General features: G+C 37.9%; 1 long non-coding RNA gene across 1 annotated transcript in view; it reads right to left on the minus strand.

The window, feature by feature from the left end:
- Positions 1-3,203: 3,203 nt before the first annotated feature.
- The window catches only part of LOC135302663 (uncharacterized), a 118,364-nt gene continuing 97,860 nt past the window's right edge, over positions 3,204-23,707 (minus strand). Inside the window, exons 4-6 of the long non-coding RNA XR_010364238.1 lie at positions 13,058-14,288; positions 11,012-11,040; positions 3,204-7,397 (exon numbers count right to left, since the gene is read on the minus strand). This is a non-coding gene — a long non-coding RNA (uncharacterized LOC135302663). The remainder of the gene's footprint in view (positions 7,398-11,011; positions 11,041-13,057; positions 14,289-23,707) is intronic.

A 23,707-nucleotide genomic window follows, 5' to 3' on the forward strand; every position in this document is an offset into this window, starting at 1 on the left:
GCAGGGCCGGCAGCCAGTAACTCCTAAATTTTAATCCCAGTGCAACATAGTGAATAACTTCAGGCAAGTTACTTAACCTCCCAGTTTCCACCTCATAAAATTGTAATAATAAAAGTGTTTTTCTGAAGACCAATTAGTTAATGCTTGTTCTCCATCTGAAGAGAAAAATGCAAAGTACCATAGAGGTACTAAGCCTAATTAATTCTTAAATTCTAATCATAGCAAAGGCTCATCATGATTAGTCCTATTAAATAAACTGGTAAGATAATCAAAAATATAGAGCCAAAACATCCAAGACTTTTGATTCACAGGATCTGTAAGGGACCCATCATCCACGTTGGCCCAAAAGTGACACACCACAGGTTGAAAAGCCAGCCTGTGGCTCCCCATGGGGTTTGCCAGTGTCAGACAGCTCAGCTCTGCTCCCATCCCCTTGTAAGGCTGCTACACCATGGTGTAAGCATTTTGAGAGCAAAAGGGTGTTGCTGTGAGTCAAACTTCCAGATGGCACTGAAGTGTGAGGCTGCTGTTTAGATCTCACATTTTGTTTAGGCTGGATCGCTGTTTGAGGAGGATGAAAAGCAAAAGCTATTCTTTCCAAGGCTCCAAACGCAATTGATGCCCACTTAAATAGTTCCAGATCTGCTTTGTATAGACAGAAACATAGGAGTAACTTAACTGTTTTGAGAGAAATATCCACTTCTTCCCAAGCCTCCTCTCTGTTGGAGACCCGCCATCACAAACATGGAGGACATGCAGATCTGAAGACCCATAATTTATGGAAGAGCATGGAAAACCAGTCAGATCAAACATCTGGTGGAGTGGCTGCTGTCAAGCCCTCAAATGTTTAACTGATTGCACTTGTCAAAGAGCTGTAGGATAGATCTGAGGGGAGAGTTTGGCCTTTAGTGTTGCTGCTTTTCATCCCATAATTTTGAGAGTGTTCTTTGTGCCTTGTTTACTGCAGAATATGATTAGATTTTAATTTAACAGGCAAGGAATGTGTCTTTCATGTGGCAAGTCAGAACGGCCTTGGAGCTTTATAGTTGGGAATGGGGGGATGGGGCTGGCGCTCATTGTGAAGCACTGGAGAGTCCTGCTATATTGCTCATCTTAAGATGCTGTTTATAAATAGGTCCCACTTGTCTGGACCATAATGATTTCAATCATTTGTGCTGTATAAATAAACAGGGCATTGTGAGCTTACTTGTTCAGGAATTGTCCCTGGCTTTAGTTTTGGCCACAGACTCCCAGAGGCCTGCAATCAATCTAAGCTGGAGGATTGAAAAAAAAGTCCATTTGTGATCTGAAGCCACCAGGGGAGAAGGGAGGGCCAGTGGGTCTGGAAGGGGAAGCAGAAGAGCAGGAACGAAGGATCTTCCATGGGGTTCTGTGAAAGGACAGCCTGGGAGAGCCTGTGGCCAGCCTGCCGTGAGCATGAGGCTGTCCAAGGGATGCAAAATGGGCTCTTCATGGTCTGGTGGAACACAGGCAGGCCGGCAGGGAAGAACACCGCTCCCACCCAATGTGGTGTGATAGCACTAGAGGACAAGCAAGGACTGTGGCATGTCCTGTCTGGAAGGGATTGAGTGTGCCAGCCAAGAGGCAGATTGGAAAGGGCAGCACTGACTCCCTGCAGGCTGTGCCTACCCACCCTGTGCTCCGTTTGCTTCCATGGGTTCCTCCATGTGCATGAACTACTCAGCCAAGCTCCCCTCTCAGTCCCTCAGCCTTGCAGCCTAGTTTTCTTGCTTTGGACATTCAGACTTCCAAGAAGTAAGGCTTGTCTTAGGAAACATAGGAAATAAAACAGTAGAGTTTTCCTTGATGACAGTCAATACTTTGCAGGTTTCTGCTGATGGACAATGTACTTCTATTTTCTTACACAGCACTAGAGATGCGCAATCAATTTAGTAGTCCTGTCAGCAAATCCTGCCCTTCCTGTGTAAGCATTGCATATTTGAGGAGGAGCTGTGGTAGTTCCATGTTCAGAACTGCTCATGAGGAGACAGACATGAGGTTCTCCTGAATTTACCAGTTCTTTCCTAAATTTTTGGCTTTTTGAACCTCCAGTCCTTGAGTATCAACTTCCTACAGCCTTTGGTATTTGCCTGTTTGCACCTTGACTATCACCTTCCTGTCTTTAAACATCCAATGCAGCATGATGGAGAAGGAATGGAGAGGACCCAGCAGAGCATGGAACTCCAGTCCTCATGCTCCTCATTCCTCCAAGTCCTACATGGGTTTTCTCGGTTGATTCCACAGCCCTGCCAAAAGCAGGGGGATGAACTTACCAATTAAGAAAAGCAGAAAAATAATTGAGAAAATAAGTAAAAATTGTTCTAGGACCAGGCAGGAAGCTGGAATTGATGCCATCTGGTCTATACAGTTATCATGTCTAGCAGACAAAATTTAATAGCTGATTAAGAATTCATTAGAAATCGTTTCTTTATCTTCCTGATATAAAAATAAAAATCCTCACAACTAAGTGAAGTTTTCTTAGTTTTTTCCCCATATTGTTTTCAATATCACTAAGTACCTGGAAACTTGAAGAAAAGTACAGAGTAGGAGAAACAAAGCCTTGTTTTTGAATGTTCCAGGTATAGCAATCTTCAATTTACCTTCCAAATTCTGCATACTTTATATTGAGAATAAGATTGTCTTTCTTTCCCCTCTTAACTCAGTTCAGAAAATATTAAATGCCCTGCATCTCCTTTTGAATTCCTGTCTTGACAAGGATGAACCTCTAAATACTTCATTTGCATTGGTATGTCTTAAGATTTCCTTTTGTCCTGAATATGGTTGCTTGAAAGGTTAATGAATTATAACTAAAAGGTTGTCATTTGGAAAATTTTGTTTTAAATTAGCAAAATTAAAGAAATGGGTCCTTTTTTTGTGTGTGTATAAAGCAATTATTGCTCTTTCCATTTAACAATTTGGCTTTCATTTTCAGAATCATAAAAAATGATTGAAGTGATGGTTTCTTTTTAACATGTAAACTGTTTAATGCCAGAAGTTCTGAGAAATTAGATTTGCTTTTCCTATTCACAGGTATAAAAGGAATTATGTCTGCTTATGTTATTTTGCGTTTTTTTTTCTATTTTTTCCAACTCCATTTTATTCTACTTTTCAAATGTTATGTTTCCTCTACTGTTTACAAGTGAGAAAGAAAATCACTACAATTATTTTTAGTGAAACAAATAGAGGGAGTGAAGAAGTTCAGATGAAAAGTTATATTTGTAAAGGCAGAATAGAAAAACAATTCACATTAATTCAAAGCAGAGTCTCTTTATTGGATTATAGGCTGATTGTGTTTACAAATACACTGCCAAGAGGGTTTTAATTTTGGGGCAATTTCATTGTTCATAGATATATATCTATATATAGATATATATCTATGAAATTATGTGGTTATGTGTTTTAAATGAGATACAGCTCCTTACTGCTTAATGTAATATATGCTTCTATTTTATGACATAGTGCAAAAGCAGAGCAATTTCAGAACAACTTAGTTGAAATACCATCATAAATGAAAGATGTAAACAATGTTATGTTTATAGACACAGTTTAAATTCAAATTCATTCGAACTTGGTGATCTCTTTATTTAACAAGGATGGACTTTATTATGAAAGTACAATCAAGCCATAATACTTCCCCTTTGATTTCAGGCTTTGCAGCATTTACTACAGCAAGGTAAACACAAGAGTTTACATCCTCAGGCAGACCAGAGCTTCATCTAGTTCAATATTCTTTCCCAAAGAGGAGTCAATAGCAGATGTCCAGAGGAAAACACAAGGAAACTAGTAAATATAAAATTATTTTATTCCCAGTCTCTACCTTCCCATGTGATTATTTTCTCTCAGTCTACCCTGCATCATGAATGAGTGTAGGTATTATATATATAAAAATGTGGGGTTATTCCCATTTTATGGAGCGATAATTTGATGTATGGAATGGTATCTGCAACTTTCAAGTTTCAGTGTTGCAATAGAAACATCTGACCTGGCTTTTAACAAATCTGTGGTTGTTGGAAAAGTCTATGGCACTGTTTCTCCCCACACAATATTTGGTGGGTTTTATCCAGACTTGCAAAAACAAGATTGTTTTGTTTAAATGACCATGTTTACCTTGAGCCAAGTTGCCCTGGATCAGGAAGTAGATTTCAGAGAAGTGTACCCTTGGAGGAATCAGATCAACTGTAGGGAACATTAAAAGCAATGATCCCTTGTAACTTAGTAAATTTTATCAAATGGTAAGAGAATAGACATGTATGAAAATCTTAGCCTGCAGGAAAAATGAATGTGTTGAGAACTTTTACAGACAGCATCTAAAGGCATTTAATATGTTCATGGACTGGAGTAAAAACCTTGCATGTAAATATATTATTGGGATTGTTTAAAACCATATGTGGATAAAATCATTCTCTAAATAAAGCTGAACTGAAATCTTGGGTCTGAGTGCCTGGAACCCTACAATGGGGAAAAACACCAAATCCACATCTATGTTTTTCATGTGTATATCCATTACTCTCATTAGTTCAAGTTTCACTGTTGATAAAGTCAATTTTTAAAAAAATTTCTACATAGGTTATGATAAAATGGAATTGATATTATATAGAGCTTTTTTTTTTGGCTGTGCTATGGTCTTTGCTAATGTTTCCTATTATTTCTGATATAATAACAATAATAATAATAATAGTGGTTAACACAACTGTAAAGCTTACTGACAAGGTAAGTTAAAAAAATCATTGCAATTACTCTGAGTCTGTTTTCAACTTCTTTTGAATTCTAAATTTGAAAAGTGCTTATGCAGTTTAGCACCTTTCCTACTTCTTCCTTCAAATCTAACTTGGGTACTTTTTGACCTAATACTCTGGTCATGCATGACATCACAATCTGTTACCATGGAAAGGACTATACTATCAAACAAGTAAGGTGGCCAAAGAAGAAAGATAGAGATTTCATAGGAAAAATCCATTAATACTTAAATACAGTTCAATGGGAAATATCATACTATCTTCACCCAAATCAATTACATAATTTAAAAAGGAGCCACTCAAGTCGGCTGAGCTCTTATCTCCTCTCAGAATCCTCCAGTTCCAGAGGTAATTTAAGTTTTAAAAAAGATGTTTATATATATAAACAAACCGCAAACTGTGCTTGCTATGCAATCCAGTGCAATCCACTGAGTCTCTTTGTATTCAGATTGAAATGTGAGAATTTGATACTTTTGCAACAATCCTAAACCTACCATAGATTTCCTGAGTGATGTAAGCGCTCTGTAAAATGGTAGGCTTGCTGATAGCAAAGACTAAAGTTGGTGCTTAAGAATTATTTGCTGCGTACAGAGCTGGGTTTAGGCTTGCAGCACTGCACCCCTCCAGAGGAAGTTGTGGGACCAAAAATAGGTCAGTTCTGCAGTGAAGAAAAAGAGAGAAATGAGGCACCAAGAGGAGTCACACAAGGTCAGATCCACCGCTCCTTCTGCTGCCAGGGGATCAGATGTCTTGGGGCAATGATTTGTGCCTCTGGGAGAGCTCCCACCTGCCCCCCTCACCTGTGTACCATGAACCTTGAGGCAGCTGCAGCAGTGTGTCTGGTTTTCTGAGGCTGTGGTATAAACAAAAGAAATAGCAGAGCCATAGCTGGATTTCCTTTCTTAAAATTTGCTGTCCAAGTTAGTTGCTTGTTTTGGTTATGCCTAGAGCTGATCCTGTCTGCATAGCAATTACCCTTTATTATGCCTTTGAAATTAGGCAATGGTAGGATACAGCAGAAAGTAACGCTGCTTTAATGGTTGAAAAGCTTTTATGGACCATAGGTGTGGCTGTTTGTTTGTGTTTATGTTCCTAATTTGTAGTTTGCAACCTCACTGAGGTACTAGACCTCAATGAGCACTGAGCCGTAAAGAAAGGTTTTCTTTCCCATTTGTTGAAGTTCTATAACAAAAAAAAAAAGGTGAAAATTCTTTAAAGAGAAAAAATACTTTATCTTCTTTGATTTTATCACACTCAGAATGGTTATCTTTGAACACTATCAAACAACATGCATCAGGCCTGCAAATGGCTGACAGGATTTTCTTCAGGCTTTCAGAGAATTCTTTCTCATGAAGCATAAGAATGAGAAGATTTCAGCATCAAAGACTCAAAAAAAATAAGGTCTCCCTGAAGGCCAAGTATTGTTACTAATTTTTTTTTTCAGTAGCATTAATGAAGCTCAGTTTATCAAGATTTGGACACTCTGTTAGGCAACTGCCCCTTACACATTAAATTAGCAATCCCCTATATTTTCTTTATGTAATCATTTGTGCAGCTGGTGTAACTAGACCCTGCCTGCTGTTGGCAAGGATGAAAAATACATCACTACTTCTATCTCCAAGGTAAATTATTCTTCAGGGAAGTGTGCCTCTAGGGAATATTTTCTTAGGAGACCCATGAACAATGAGAGATTTTCCACAGGGAATGCCTTCAGGGTAAAGTGTACTTCAAAGGGAGAGATCCAAGATGAAATGAGACTCTTCAAAGGCCAGCTCCACTTCCCCTCTCAACAAGACAAATGACTTCAAAGGGGAACCCACCAAGGTTGTAAATAACTTTTCCCCATAATACAAAAACTTCATTGAAGGCAAGTTCTCCCAGTAATGTGATATTTTTAAAGAAATCACCCAAAGCCAGGTGAGGTCTAAATGCATCCAATGACCATCAGTATAAAACATTTCTATTCTTCAAGTGAATGTATGACCATCTAGAGATCTTAGGGAATTGAAATGTTCACTATTTGTTTCCTTCACACTTATATAAAGTTATAGCAGGCTTTAAAGCTTATAGGTCTGATGGCCCAAGGAACCATGGAAGTCTAACAACAGCATGAGGGACCCTAGGGACCATTTCTATTCAGTGCAATTTTTCAAGTTAGTAACAGTTACCAAAAGTTAGTGAGGAACAATACCCTTTTTTTACACAGGACATTGCATTTCACAGGAACTGACTGAAGTGTCTCAGACTCAAAACTATACTAAAGCAGAATCAATTAAAGGTAAATTTTCTTTGATCTTTCACTCAACTGATATCTTATGGCGAGGCAATGTCTTCAGGTGCCTTTGTACAGAAAGTGAATTTAAAATGTCATCAGAATCATAGCAAGATTGAATAATTCTGATTGGAAGGTAGTCTCTAGTCCTGCTAAAAAGAGGGCCATTGAATTCAGACCAGTTTTCTCAGGACTTTGTCCATCTTATCCATGAAAACCTCGAGGGATGGAGCTGTGTTTCAATCTCTGTTGACTCTTTTTCATTCTGCTGTGCCCTGCTGTGAAGAATCTGGCTCCATCTTCCAACAACCTTCACAGTGGGATTAGTTCCCTCTTACATCATCGTTTCTCCAGGCTACACAGCAGCACTGGTGGAAGAAGAAGAGAAAACAACAGCAACAGAGACCCAAAATAACCCTTGTCATTAGCATTACAGAGAGTCCTGAGAGAAGAAAACAGCTACTGAACCCATTGCCAGTGAGAAAAAAGGTAGAGGAGGTCCAGCTAAAGAATCTCTCAGGGTAAAATCCAGTTAAATGTCATAATAAACCTGAAAATAATCCTCTGATCAAGCCACAGAAAGATAAATAAAACCCTACTAATGTTTGTCTACCCCTAGAGATCTACTGTACAAGAAGTTAATGCTGACTTCACCAGATATATCATGGAGAAACAATCCCCTACTACTCACAGCCACACACATATATATGCACTCTAATGGAAAGGAGCCATACACAGTGGCACCAGACTATTGATATTTCTACCCTATTGTTTAAGTAATGTACAACATTTAATATGTCAAATGGCATGACCGTTAAAAAAACAACTAATTACTAGGTACTCTTCTCACAAATCAATGATGTCATTTAGAATTGGCCTGGACAAAACAATGGCTGTTGTATACATTAAGAGGCAATGCTGCACTTAATGCTCGAGGTCTGGAAGAGTCTCAGAGGCTGTCCTTCTGTGATCCCTAGCCTGCCTGACTAGCTTGAGGAAAAGAAATAATTATGATTGCACCATGTGCATGTATGATCAGTATATCAGGACATTTAAATCATGCTGGCTAAACTCAAGCAAGGGCAGGAGAAAAGATCTCAAGTATACCAAAGGTTCTTTTGGATTTTATGAAAACTGATAGATGTGCAGAGTAGAAAAGTTACTAACATTCTCAAACCTCCCTGAGGAAAGAACCACTGTGTGGATTAACCACTGGCTGAGTTCAGAGAGTCCACTCTGGATCTCCAGATCTAGCTACAGATTTGGAGATATGTTCTGTGGCTCACATGAAGGAAGTTGTTAATTCATTGACTCCAGTCTGTATACTTATTCAGCTGAAAAAGTTCTGGCTGGAAGGACAATGCATTGTGATGCAGTAAGTATCTGTCACAAATGTTTGAATCCAAATATTGTCTATTTTTACAAAAGCTCATCAGTTCTCTGACACAATTAGCTTTTAATCCTTTGTGTGGCTCTTTATGAAACCATCCATAAAAATACCACTCCAGAGCCAAACTTCAAGTCCCTTCCTCCCTTCCCTAAATAGGAAGGTTGACTTTTGGAAGGAAAAGCTTCAGTGCAGTTTAATCATGAAGCTCTCCAAGTCTTGCTCTTAAATGCAGCTGAACTGTCAAACAGACGTTTTCCCATAAATTGTCTGTGCCCAACAAACTTGATCACACAAACAGGTAAAGTGGAGCAATGTTATGACTGAATACAAAATAGTTCTCATCAAAGGCTTCATGCTGATTTTAATGAGGGGTGTATGGTGTGTGCCCAATCCCAGATGACAGTGCACCCTGCAAAACTTTGCAAGGTGGGCGTGGCTTTTCCTACATGTGCCTTTTGGTACCATTTAATCAGAGAGAGTGATAAGCAAATATTAATCAGAAATAAGGAGACAGAACAACAACAACAAAAAAACCATGAGGAACATGGCTGTACTTTAGTCATGTATCCCCTACTGGATTTTGCTTTGTGTCTGGAACAGAGTGTGGTGCCCATGAAAAAGCATAATGGCTTCCTTCATCTAATCCAAAACCTAAGACTTGGGTTTTGGATTTGGCCATTAGGTCATTTCAGGCACCAGTTGTGAGGTGAGGGTGTGAAGTGACCCAGGGTCCCCAGGCAGGTGCAAAGGAGAGCTGCTTTATTCCAAAAACCAGCCTTTTAAAGCCATTAGCCAGTTATCAGTTACATACTTTCAAATAATAACAAATATAATTAAACCAACACGCAATGGTTATGTACCATGTTCTACCCCTAATTTAGCTGAGTCTCTCTCCCATAGTCCTCTTCTTACCAAGCTGAAATAACAGGCCTGAACCATGATTTTACAAGGCCTCTTTTTTATAAAGCCTTACTTATCTGTAACAGTTCATACAGAAAATTTCACTTTTCAGAATTGTGAGCTCTCCTACCACACCCTGGAATGGTAAGTAAGCAGTAAACTCAGCTGGACTTTCTCAGGTTCACCAAGCAATAAATTCTGTGCATGTATAAATATACATTTCATTTAAATATCATGGTGTCAAATCTTTGAGAAAACTCTTACTGAAATTATCAAAAAAGGGTTGGTTTTTAAAAATTTTTAAAATCAGTTTTTCAAATTTTTTGTCCAGCACAAGGTTTTATTTAGACATCCAGGTTAAAACTGCCTTTTTTTTTTTTTCAGCATGGCTGGAATTATTATCATGAATCTTAATTTAGAAAGCACTTAGTACTTACTGTTGTAATGAAACAAAATAATCACAAGAATCAGAATTTATAATAATGGGTCAAGATACCTAAATTAGAATATGAATAGCTTTATTGCTTATGGATTTCCTTAAAATTTCATCGGCTGTTTATGGACATTAAATGGAACAATTGTTAATAAACAGAATGCTAAAACCTGAAAGCTTTGCCTGAACTTTATTTATGGCATGCATTGTAAAAATTGAAAAATATTCACAGCAATAATAAATCTAAGAGGAAACTTTGACTATTATGTTTTCATCATTACTCTCGCTCCTCTGAAGTTTTATACCCAAAAGGTATCTAACTAATAATCAGGTATTATTTTTCACATTCAGACACTTATAAAAGACAGAAAATAAATGAAATTAGCTCAAAAATGGGAAAAAACCCTACTGCTGCAATACCAGCAGTGAATTACCATTACAATCTGTCCAGCAAGTTGAAAGCTGTGAAATTACCTCCAGAAAACTTGTGAGTTTGATGCAAAGGCCTCTGGCAAAACCCCCCATATTTTGTGTAGTTTATTACAATTGTGACCACATCTGGTGGACTTCATCTCCCTGTGCACCTGAAACCTCCTGCTGTGTGTCACCACCAGCTTAGAGCACACAGGTTTCATCCCCCATGGGGCACCTCTGGGCAATCCACACTCTGCTGGCACACAGCACTCAGCTGCGCAGTTCATAGCCTGCCTGATGGATTCAGGATCTGGGGTTGCACAAAGGTCTGAGAGCAACCCGTCAGAGGGATCCCTGTCTGAAATCATGGAGATTTTACTTTCTGAGCCCTGTAGAGAGTTTCAAAGTACTAAAGAGCTTTTGCTGTATGTTACTCGAATACAGAACGCTTTGGCAGTGTTACAGAGAGTTTTGGCTGAGTGGGTTCTGAGCTTGTGACAAACTGGGTACCAAGAAAAGACTTTATGCTATGTAATGCATTTTCTGCTAGAATCCAATTTTTTTTTTCCATACAGCAGCAGAGTGACTGTCACGTGGCTGAACAGAGGTCGAACACATCACTTACATACTGTTTAAAAATTATGTTTATTCCCTACTGGTACTCACTTCTATTTCCTCAAAATAAATCCCTTGAAAAATCAAACCTCTAAACTGATTTAAAAATAATAAGAGTAGCTATTAATGAACACATTATTTATTTTTAATTTCTTACCTTGTTTTTTTAATTTTGCATAATAAGTGGGTAATATTTTCAAGTTTTCAAAATAATGAAAACAGATTCTCACCTGATGTCTTGATTAAATGCAGCAAACTCCTAAGGAAAACATATAAAAATCTGATATTGTACAGCTTGTGATGTGATAATGACCTTGTGATTGCTTGAGTGTGTGGAGGACGCAAAAGGGGATTCAGAAAGGTTGCAGGAACTATTGTGTACTTCACAGTTTTAGTATGCATACTACTTCCTTGGTACTGAAGTACCACAAGATGACCTTTACCACATGCAAGAGGAACAAAAGAAAAGTATTTGTTGCTGAGAATTCATGCTGGGGCCAACTGCAAGCAAAAAAAGCATACATGTAGTATTAATAATAAAAAGCATATTTTAGTGATAAATAATATTTAGTGACTCCTAAGATGCACTGTCAGAAAACTATACCTATCACTGAAGTGCAGGTGAACCTATGTGAGCATGGTAGCCTCTGAGTAACAAATTCCCGCATTAAGTTCAGGAAGATGTGAAAGATACACCCGGATTAAATAATTGCATCTTTGTTCACTCATTTCCCATGCTAATTTGGCTGCAAGGCTGAGTGGGGTGGGAAAGCTATAAAATGTAAACCAGCAATGAAGAATGTCCAATGCCCCGCCGTGGTCAGGATGAAGGAACCGCAGATCGTGGACACATTGCCAGGGCCCTCAGAGAAACATCTTGCCCATCTCAGCATGAAGGTATAAACCACCACGAACTGAAAAGCAGCCAAACATTTTGCAGTGCTTTGGCTTCTCCTTGGATTCTCCTCTCCACTTACAGGCCAAGCCCTAGCCTACTTAGTTTCCAAAACCTCACATTATCAAAGCCCGAGGCTGTAGGGCTGCAGTGGATCCTGGGAAACTTGTTTCAGCAAATCTAAAGTCAAAAGCTGACCACATCTTGGACAGGACAGAGCACTGCCTGGCTAACAGATGTAGTCCATGAACATTGGCTGAGGTTTTGGTATAACCATGTGTAATATCTGACATGTTCCTGTTTTCTGTTTCACAGAGTGTCTGTGGAACTGGAATATTTAGTGTGAAAGGTTTTGCTATGTTTCTTTTTGTTGCCTGTGTCTGAAAAATGTTTAGATTAATTTGAGTGTTCATAGGAGTTGGTTTGTCTGTTCTAGAAGCAGCAAGGGACATGAAAATTCCTAAGCTCTTGTGTCTAACTGGGATTTTTGTACCAGGTAAATCAGGTGACAGTATTTTAGTTACACAACTGAATTAAATGGAAGACATTTGGTTTTTTGCATAGATGTACATGCAAATACACCAAAGTATATTTTGGCAAATCTGTATCAACTGACCTGTATATACAAGTAAAAAAGGCTTCTCCTTCCATTTTTGATTCCTCTGTCTATCAATTTACCTCAGAATAGCTTTCATTGTTTTGCAAAAATTATGTTTTAACAAAGCATTTTCACAGATGCTTAACTTGAAAGATGTAGGACTTGGTCACTAAATCAAAGCTGTAGCGTTCAAGTATTTCACTAAATTGATGGATGAAGAAGGAGATTTGAGCAGGCCTGCCTCAGTCCAACAATTTTTTTGTTTCCCAGAGATGAGTGTGGAGATGGTAATCAAAGAGCAGCAGTGTAAGTTTATATATATATATATATATATATATATATATATATATATATATATATATATATAAAACCTAAACAACAGGAGGTCTCAAGTGAAACAATATCAAATACTAATATTCAATTGTGCTAATATACAATACATAGAATTATGTAAGGTCCCAATCAACTCACTGGAAGGGCTTACAAGTGATTCATGCACTCTGGGTTAAATGTGTGGTAGTAATACCAACAAGATATCCTCAAGAGGTCAAAACAAGACCAAAGTTTACTGGCACACTTTAGAAAAATTATGGAACTTAGGCAAAAGGTTTAGTACAACATCCAATCAACATAAAACACTTTTCACAGCATTAACTCAGACCATTTAACTTAGCAAATTTTAAACTCATTTGATCTTAAGTTACATCTTAAAATGTTCAAAGAAGAGGGAATTAGAAAAAGAAGAAAGATGTAAAAGATATAGAAAACCACACATATAGTTACCAGCTCCTGGGTTCCAGCACTACCCAGCCAAGAATTCCAAGAGGAGATTGGGTTAAGAGGGATGCTGACTGCTGCTCAACCCTAAATACCCCTAAGCCTCCATGGGCCCTCCTCCCAGGTGGGACTTCCAGTCATTTGGCCACTCAGGAGCTGCATAAGGAACTCCAGAGAGGGAGTGTGGGGCATTTCCTGAGATTTGCCAATGATTGGCAGCACTGCCAGGCTGGCATACTGGCTCTAGAGGGGTGTGGGGCAGTTCGCTGGCTTTGCAGGGCAAGGTATGACCTCAGCACTCTCCCACAAGTATCCCAAAATGTCTCAAGACCTTAATCCTTCCAGACTTTGACAACATATTTATACAAGGCATACCTTTGAATGTTAAGTCAGTGAGAGATTGGTTCCATTCTTACAACCAGCAAAAAAGGAAGAGTATTGCTCTCAGTAATATCATACAATCTATTGTAATCTAAGTCAGGTAAACATTCAAAAATGTCCTGCCTCATAGCTTGTCAAACAATTCCATTTGTTTTTTGAACATACTGCCTTGAAATCCAACAAAAGCATGATTTTCAGGGCACTACTTCAGGGACTTACATGGGGTAACTCTAGATTAATTCCTTTGAGAACGAAATAGATTAGAGAAAATACAGTTTGTCTAAAAATTGTATTTACATGTTTTCCTTTTGTGTTAGGATAGACTGTGTTTTCCATGGAATAGTATCGTGGCCCCACTAAAAGTCATTAAGGACTTGAGGTTAGGAGAGGTCAGCAAGCATGCTCAGTACTGTAATTGACTTGCTGGTGAGTGAGCAGAGGATATCAGATTATTAAAGTACTGGGGTATCTCTCTCATGAGGAAAGGCTGAGGGAGCTGTTCAGGCTCGAGTTGGCTGAGAGGGGACTCATCAATGTCTATAAGTAAGTGGAGGGAGGGTGCCAAGAAGACAGAGCCAGGCTCTTCTTGGTGGTGCCAGGCAGTAGGACAAGAAGCAGCGGGCAGAAACTGATGCTGGGAAATTCCACCTGAACATGAGGAAGAACATCTTTACTGTGCAAAGATCACGCACTGGAACAGAATGTCCAGAGAAATTGTGGAGTCTCCCTCACTGGAGATACTCCAGAAGTGTCTGGATGTAATCCTGTGCCATGTGCTCTATGATGACTGCTTGAGCAGGGAGCTTGGACCAGATGACCCAATGTGCTCTCTTCCAACCTGATCCATTCTGTCATTCTGTAAAGCAATAAATATGAAAGTATAAAATTATATATTTTTTAATAATTTCATTTGAAGCATTCTGGCCCTGATTCTGGTAGGATAGACACTGGTGTATCAGTCTGTGAGTGTAAATCTCTTGGCTTCAGATACTGATTGAAATGAGTACTTGAAGAAGTCTTTTGACTGGAATTTTGCATGGGGGTATATATGACAGGCTGAAAACCTTTCTTAAAACTACAGAAAACAGAGAATTAGAAAAATAGACAAAGACAGAGAAATAAAGCAGAAAAGGCACAGGAAAAATGTATGTGAGAAAGGAGGAAAAGTGAGCTAACTGTGGTGTGTAAAACAAAAGAGAAAAGATCAGAATGTACCAGAGTCAATGGAAAAGGGAATAAGTCTGGATAGATGGCAGGAAGCCTGAGGGAGGCCTGAAGAAAAAAAACTACAAGAAAAGAATATAAAAAAAAAAAAAGGAGGGGCTGAAAGAGAGGAGAAATGTAGGACTAGAGATGATAAAGCTTATGAACTCAACAAAGAGAAAATTTTTATTTTGTTTTTTGCGTTTGGGTATTTTCATATATTCATGCCTCTACTTAACAGAGGCAAAATGTTTTTTAACGTATGGGTGTGACGTTTTTAACATTTGTTATTCTCTGTTTGAAAACCCATGAGTCTGGCTCTTGGTAAAAGACTCTCCAAGTACTTTTGGAACTAAATTTTGCTTTCAAGACCTGTACTTTCCAGGGTAGAAAAACAGTTGGGAATCTTTGTAATCTGGCTTCATGAAAACATGATCTGCAAAAAAATGGACAGAGAACTGCATCAACACATGAATACCCATGCATGTACACAGTTGTTTTCTTCAGACAGCAAGAATACAGTGCTTAAGTGGTCTTGGTAACAATTGAAATTAATTTAGCCAGGTTTAATAAGGTACTGACAACTGATTTTGTTACAAATAAATATTTAAAGAACAATTTTCATAGACAATCAAAGCTTAGGCAAAACATCATTTCAATATGCCAAAATTCCTTTCATTTCTCTATCTCTCGTTTCCCCCCTTGGCCTTCCATCAGTGGCTACCTATTAAAGATAAAATGGTTGTAATCTTTATTATAATAGATCCCTCTGCATGTTCATTGTAAGTGGGCCTAATCCTCTGCTTTTCTTATTGCATTGCAATATCCTACTATAGGAATGGAAGAGATGATACAAAGGATTATGAGTCCTGAGTATGAAAAAGGAAGACCAGAGTGAAAGTTACTCTTTCCACACAAGTACTTAATAAACATTCAGGTTTCATACATGGGCTGATAGGGAAGAAAAAAAGCCACATGAAATGAGCCTCTTTAGCACAATGTTTTCTATTGCACTTTTACTGGAATCAAAAGTTAATTAAAATACATACACACAAAATAGCCTACTTTTGAGTTCTAACTATGAGACAAGGCCATACTGTATGCATACAAACTGCAAGAAATAATTTATAGGACAAATTCCCCACAAGACCATTCAGGGAAGGGAAAAAAAAAACTAAAAGAAAGAGGGAGAAAAAAAGACCTGGCTCTTGACACTAAAGGCTTAACATCAAATGCGGCCAGAAATCCATTTTCACAGTTTTATTGCCCATTCTGGACGCTTCATTTCAAAGGGAAAGAATTTGAATTCAGACACATAAAATTCCCTTTGTTCTCTTGCCCTCCAGCCTTTGGTGCCAGTGTGGACGGTCCTATAGGGAGAGGTTGAGATCAAAAAAAAATTTGCAGCTCAGATACCTGGCCCCAAATGATGCCCCTTGGCATTCTTAATTAAATCAGCTTTGCAATAGATTGACAATGCACTGTCAATTGTAATCATTTATATTAGCAAACTGAATATTTTTAACACTTTGAAAATAACAGAAGTTCCACAGACCTGGGGAAAAAAATGTTATAAAATTGTACCACATGATGATTACATATAGTGCATTGGATTGTAGGTCACATAACACCTTATCTTAACATTGAATAAAGCTGGTGTGATTTTCCATATCTTTCCCCATCTGAAAGGGCACTCCCACTTAGGTTAATCTGTGTTGTTTTTCTGTGAGATTCAAAACAGAACTTGAGTGTAGTCTAAGGGGGTAGGAGAAGGGGACAATGCTGCCAATGGAGGGAACCTTTGTTATAGAGAAAGGGCCTGATCCAGAGTCCTCTGCACTGGAGGGAGTTATTCCTGCTGATCTCTGTAGGCTTTGGACCAGTACCTGCAGAGATTATTTTCACTGAGAGTTCTGAGGTACTTTTGATATTAAAATCGACACAGGCATATTTTTAAAAGGAAGATATCTCCTTTGCTAGCAAATGGCATCCCTTCTTGTACGGATGAATAAGGTACTTTCTGCTTTCTACAGTGTTATTTCTTTATGTTTTAGCCTCATGGTTCTTTCAATTCCACTTAATTTGGAATAGATACACATCAGCTCTCAGTCTTCAGAGTATAAATTGATCACTTGGAGAGGTCAGGAAGGCATTTTTTCCTCTCCACATATAGCGCTGCACAAGAGATTAGAGGTCTGTGTAACAATGCCTGCATTTCCACTTTCTGTGGAGTTTATAGCTACTTTTTTCTTTCTTCTCTTTGGAACCCACTGACTCTGATATTCATTTCACTACAGTGGATTAGGCATGACTTTTGCTTCAAACATTCATGTAAGTTGATTCTGATTTTCCTGTATGAAATACATTTCTACAATTGGATGTTAGCATTGGATAGCAGTGGACTTGCATTTTAGCAATGTTTGGTGACAGTTAATGGACATTTCTCCACCAAACCTACAGACACAGAAAATTTGTAATTGCTTATTGGACTGACTTATAGAGACACTGTTGCTGTAGCAGTTAAATAGAAGCTTTTTGCTAACCTTGAAAAACATTATTTACCATAAACTGTCCATGGAGTAAGGAAGTTTAATTTTTTATGAGATTAAAAAAAGTTGTTCTAACTCAGATATACTGATCAAGTGTTAGAAATTTCACCATAATTAGAACACTTTTCTAAGCCTTACATCTTTGAATTTCAAACTCAGTTGGGAGATTTTGATATTTCTCTCAAGTGAACCATTCTCAAGTTCTTGAGCATTAAGGACCTCACAGACATTCTAATAATTCATTTGTCCAGAAAGAGGAGGTAATCTTAAAAGACAAGAAAGAAGCTGAAAAAAAATAATTCTGAACTGACCTGAATTGTGGAAGAACCAGGACCTGAAACTTGAGAACTGGCCTTCAGAATGACCTGCCATAGGTCCCTCAGAAAGTATTCTTGTGAACTGAGATCAAGAGTTTTCAAGTAAGGATCTATTCACCAAGCATTATACAGAAAAGAAAGTGGCATCTCATTTGGTGAGGTCCCTTTTGAAGCATGTCTTGAATGTCAGATTGAACTGCAGCTGGAAGTGAACAGGGGGAGATTTTAAATTCATATATTCTGCAATATTTTATGTCACCATGGTTCCAAGAAGGTGGAACATGCTGGCATTTGCAACAGATTCCAAATAAATTCAAAATTTACCTCAATACAGTAGTTGATCACTAGTAGACATCTCCTGACATGATTTAGACATTACCATAATATCAAGTACAGATCTGTGATTTTATTTCTGTGCTCATAAAAACATTCTGAAATTCTTCTCCTTCACATTTTCTTTTCCAATTCTATTTTTATCATAAAATGTTCTTATCTTTCACTTCTCTTTCTTTATACTACATTTTTTCTTCTTCTTCCTAAGAATCTATATATTCAATATAGAATATTGAATATATACATGATATGATATGATTGATATGATATGATATGATGATATAGAGCTAGCTGTTCCCTCTAAACATTCTTTGTGAGGGCAGTGGTTGATCTCTGCAGAGTATTCCCCCTCTGTTCTTTCACCAGCCTTAAATCCCTGAGCAATACCAAGCTTGTATGTTGGGCTGCCCTCTGATTTTAGTATCAGTGGACATTGCCAGGATTTTGCTTTTAGAAGTTCTTTCTGGTTCTTAGATAATTTTTATTTCCCTATTCTAGAATTTCTTCAACCAGAATATACCCTTCTTCCAAATCAGCAGTGTTTGCCAATAGAGAACTTCTGTTTAGCTCTGGGAACTTGCTGAAGTGAGAACTAGTCTCCTTTTATATTTAAACAATAACTTTCCAGCTACAAGAAAACTGAGGAGCCCATTATGTGTCTGGTAGTCCAAACAGCCATTAACTTTGTGACACATACCAAAGTGGAGGAGATGGCAAATCCTCAATGGCATCTGGTCTCTTTCCCCAGGTTACACAAGGCAGAAATCAAGCAGGTTTTGGTTAATTTCTTGGTACCTTTTGAAATCCAATTAAAATTATTCGTGAATTTATAATTCATTATTTGTAGATAATTTTTATGCTTATTTTTGCGCACTCTGTGAAGGATTAGTGACTGTTGACATAATTAAGCCCAGTGAATAATCAATACCTGTAACTTCTAAGTGTCAAGAAATCAGGCTGCTGCAATGAATTAAAAGTATTGTACCCTGGAATCATACTAAATACACTTAATTTGGGCAGATGTTTTCAACTGGGAAAGTTAAGGACAGATTTTTGTAGATAATTTCATTGTAGAATAAAAAAAAATCTAACATCTGAAAACTTAAAATATTTTTACATTTATGGTTCAATATTTGCAAATCCTTGAATTTCAGGTAAAAATATTGAGATTTTGGCTGACCCCATTTGGAAAAAAATACCAAAACCACAAAAACCAAAGTACAATAAAACCCCCAGTAACAAACTATAAAAATATCTGCCATCATCCACTACCCATTGCAAGCAAAATCTTTATTAAAGTCTATACAACAAAAAATGCTAAAATACATCCTGGAACAGGACAGCTAACTTTATTTTAATTTTTTTTCTTTCCTGTTCCAAGTGGATATCTGTGAAGATTTATTTCCTATGTAGATCCCAAGGTAATTTAGAATGATAAATTTCTCAGAGACGACTCTCTGCAGCCTTAGTGAAAATGTATGCCTGCAGCTAATTTTCTCCAACAAGTCTGACTTTTCCTTTTCCAGTTGTATTGGCTTTTGAATAGTCCAGTTCCTTGTTTTCCTGGGAACCCAACAGGAATATTTCTTCTCAGGAAAGACACAGGGTCTTATTTGTCAGGATATCCATGAAAATTATTCCATCAAGGGATTCCTGTGAATATGATTTCAGATGGGTGAATGTTCTCATTTAAGCTCTTTCTATCATAACTGTAATAGAATTTCAATGTACAATTCTATGAAATAAGTTGGAAAGAGAACTAAAAAGCTCAGATCTCTCTTTGTCTCCCAGGACAGAATGAACTGTACCTAAACTGGACGTGGATTGGAATTTCCAACCATCTCTTTAGATAACCAAATTTACAGTTAATTTTTTCCGGCTCAATATTTTTTTGCCTTGTAGCAAACAGGTGGCAAACAAGTGATTCCATTCTGCTTTGTAATGTCCTTCTCTGACTCTCCACTGTTTTGTACTGCCCTGTCCCACAGTCTCCTCAATGACTTTTCATCTTTTTCAAGCTGAGGGGACAACTGGACACAATACTCCATTTTTGCTTGTATATATTACCTATGTGCCTTGTAGATAACACTTTTTTGTATATATTGTTTGCATTTTGCCACAACATGTCATATCTTACTCCAGGTGAGTATTCCTAAAGTGACTTTACCCTTGTCCTTGTAGCTTACTTTTTAAGGCCTTATTTCATCCAATTTTGAAGTCTAATCCAACATGTCTGAAGTGTGGTTTAGCTGCATGTCATCTGTTCATTTACTGCAAGTACACTTTATTCCATCTTCAAGTCAAAAGAAATACAAATTAGTGCCAAACATATGACAGACCCCACAGAACATTTAATGAACCCATTCAGGATGAGAAGAAATCACTAAATACATCTGCTTTAGTTAAGTTTCACTGATATTTTATTTGCCTGCTTTTCATCCCGTGCTGTAAGTATTTGGTAAAACATAGCTGTTGTAAGTTGTAATTAAGAACTCAGATGCAGAAAAAGGGAGATGGGTCAATTCATATCAGCAAAGATCAGTTGGTTTTAAACTTAATTTTGGTCTGAAGGACAAATATTATACAAATTTCATTTAAATGAAAATTGGACTTTATTATGACAGCTGATCTACATTTAATTATGTTGGTTGTAATTTATAAGCATATTCAGCTTGTTGGCTTACATGAATTCCTTTTCTCTTGCCCTTACTCTCCATCACTCTTGTTTTCCCTTACTAGCCTAGAGTAGAAGAAGTGAATCTCTTAGCAAAATAACTGAATAATTGAAAAGTGGCATAAAAAAGAGCACATCTTATGACTTAAGCTGCATTTGTTTAGGAAGAGAAATTAGGTCTGGATGTCTATTTCTGTTCCAGATAAACATTATAAAAACCTGAACTCTACCTATGAATATAATCCCCTATTTAATATCATTAGTATCTAAACTACTTCATGGGGCCTTGCTGTTTAGTATTCTCAGTATATATACATTTTATCTCAATTCAGCCTTATGTTCCTTTTAGCTCTTTCTGCTTGTTTTTTTCAAATAGAACATCGGACAGCCCAGCTTACAACTCAGCACTGAGAGAACTCCACATTGTTCACAGTTTCTCAAAAAAGACTGCAGTGAGCTCTGTTAAAAACAACATTTACCATGGCATGGTGCAAATATGGAAAACAGACCAAGCAAGGAAATATTGTGGTAAAATCAATAGCCCGGAACACTATTATGCTTTCTAATGGCACCCACTGTTTGAGCAGGGCACATATACACATATTTCCACATTTCTCATGTCCTATTCATGACTACTGGAATCAAATTACAGTTAGGTCTGCAACAAATACATAGATTTATATCCTAGACTCCAGGCTCCTCTGAAGCAAAACTTGTCTGGGGTCTGGAATCCAAACTAAAATCCACTGAATTTGGGGTAGATTTTCCCTCTGGCTCAACCAGCTCTTAGACAGGTCTGAAGGGAGCAGCATCCAGCTCAATGTAGGTAGTGAGGTTTCTTCAAAGAGGGCTGGCTCTGGGTCCTGCACAGTGCTCCTCCTTGGGACGAGAGGGAAGGAGAAACAGGGGTCCTGGATGTGGCTGGGCACTGGGAGCAGAGGGGAATAAGGCCCCAGGGATGACTAGTGGAAGTGCAAAACCCCCGTCCCATAGGATGTGGATCCCCACTCCTCGGAGGACGTGCCTCGTTCCTGTTGAAGCAGGGAGTGTTTTAGCCAGGAGGAGGAATACACTGAACCCATTAAACATCCCCCTAAGCTGCAGTCTGTGTGGACATGCAGATCTGGTCATATTCTGCCTTTGGTGATTCATGGCAAACCTCCACACCCTCCAGCCAGTGGGTGTCAGAGGGATCCCTGTCCTGGAAATGCTGGGCTGTGGCAATCAGGAGTGCAGTGCAATCACAGCTGGGATGGCAACTCCTGCTAATCTTTCAGAACCATTCTGTTTGGGACAGCACAGAGAGAGATGCTGCTAATGGTGCTGAGGTGAAACTACAAAGTTGGTAATTTTTTAGATTTTGAAGAGGAAAAAAAAGATGCATGGGTATGAGAGCATATACACATTCTAAGAATTAAATTTGCTCTTATTTTCAATATATCATACTTTTGAACATAAACTGGATGCATATCTTCTGTAAATATTATATTTTGGGGGATTTTCCTAGACACACATATGAATAATTCTTTACTCCCTAAGAAGTGTAAAATTGTTCCATATGTTTAGCACAAGTCCCATTGTACAAGACAAATTAACTTTTGTCTATTGGAAGGGAAAGTGATTGAAACCAATCTCCTGTGTTTTATCATTTCCTTGGCATTGTGATTTCTAAGAACTGAGCCTGGAATATGGCACATAAAACAACAAAATGCTTTGTTAACAGCATTTTTGTGTATTTTATATGGAATATTCTTATATATATATTATTCTTTGATTTTGTGGATGGTATTTAATGAATAACCTGTATATTAAATACCTGTATATTTCTAAATAGTCCATCTTTATGTGCATGTGCAAGCAAAAACATTGTAATTGGACAAAATAATGAAACATTGCATAGTTTAAATCTTTAGCATGTGGTCAAAAAATTTAGCAAGTGGGCAGCTAATGACCCAAATTACAAATAAACCTGTCTTTGAATTCAAGAATAGTACAGATTCATTATTATAGAGACTATATTTGTGTATATATATATGTGTGTGTGTGTGTGTGTCTGTCTGTCTGCCTGTGTAAGTGCGTGTGTGTGTTTATGTTGCATGCTTAAATGCATTTTAGAATCAGTATTTTTAACAACTGGTCAAGGGTGAGGAGAGGCGGAAACAGGTAAAAAAAGGGTCCCAAGGGATGGGATTAAATTTCCCTACACTTAGATTTTTGTCCTTTTCATATTATATTATTTGTAAGCTTGACTGAAGTACTTTATACAAGACTCAGAGGCAAACCCCCACATTGTACATATTCTGTATTTAAATAATTGAATGCTGGTAGAAAGGTGTAGTTTTGATGAGCTTGCAGTTTTGCATTGAAATCAAATATATTGTAAGCACAGAGAAACACAGCTCGGTGCCCTATGAAGGTCTGGTGTCATGGTCAACACTCAAAATTTGCATAAGAGGTTATTCAAAAGAGAGGCAGGAGACTTCCCTATTGTATTAGCACGGTAATGCAATTCTTTGTGGCTATTTTCCTGACCCACATCAGCTCTGCTATGCACAGGGTCTGAGTTTTTATGAGCTATAGGCTTTTATGCTGAGAGATTTTATTAACCTAATTAAAAGTTTTATAAAAGTAAATTATATTTATGTTTGTGTGTCTTACTTGCAATCATTAGGGAACCCAGACCACCTCCGGTGACTTCAGAGAGGGCTGGTCAGGTCCCATCTGTGTAAATCTTGTGAGTTGTCATGGAGTCATTGCATTTGATTTACATGTGAAACCTGCGGACTGAGCACAAATGCTAACCAGACAGCTGATAAATAACACAATGCTAAAGCAACACTTTTGCATTTCTTTAACTCCTTTCTTACAGGGACCTCCAAGTGTTTTTCAGACCTTAATGAATAACCCTCCCAAGTAAAAAAAGAATTTGTTACAATTATATCCACAACACCAGAATACTAATGTATTATAGACCTTATAATGTTTATCAGTTTGGTGCCTGGTAACATCAGTAATGGACTGAGGCTCATCACACAAGTTTTTTAAACACAAACCTGTCCCAAACATCTCGCATTTGCATCGATTGACAAAGGTAGTCCCTTAAACTCACCACCTCTCTGCTGAGCCTGTGTAGGTCTGATGCATGTGAAAACCAAATATGCTCAAGTTACCCAGGAAGTGGCTTAAATACACCGTGAAT

The sequence above is a fragment of the Passer domesticus genome, chromosome 6, assembly GCF_036417665.1.
Source record: "Passer domesticus isolate bPasDom1 chromosome 6, bPasDom1.hap1, whole genome shotgun sequence".
Classification (NCBI taxonomy): domain Eukaryota; kingdom Metazoa; phylum Chordata; class Aves; order Passeriformes; family Passeridae; genus Passer; species Passer domesticus.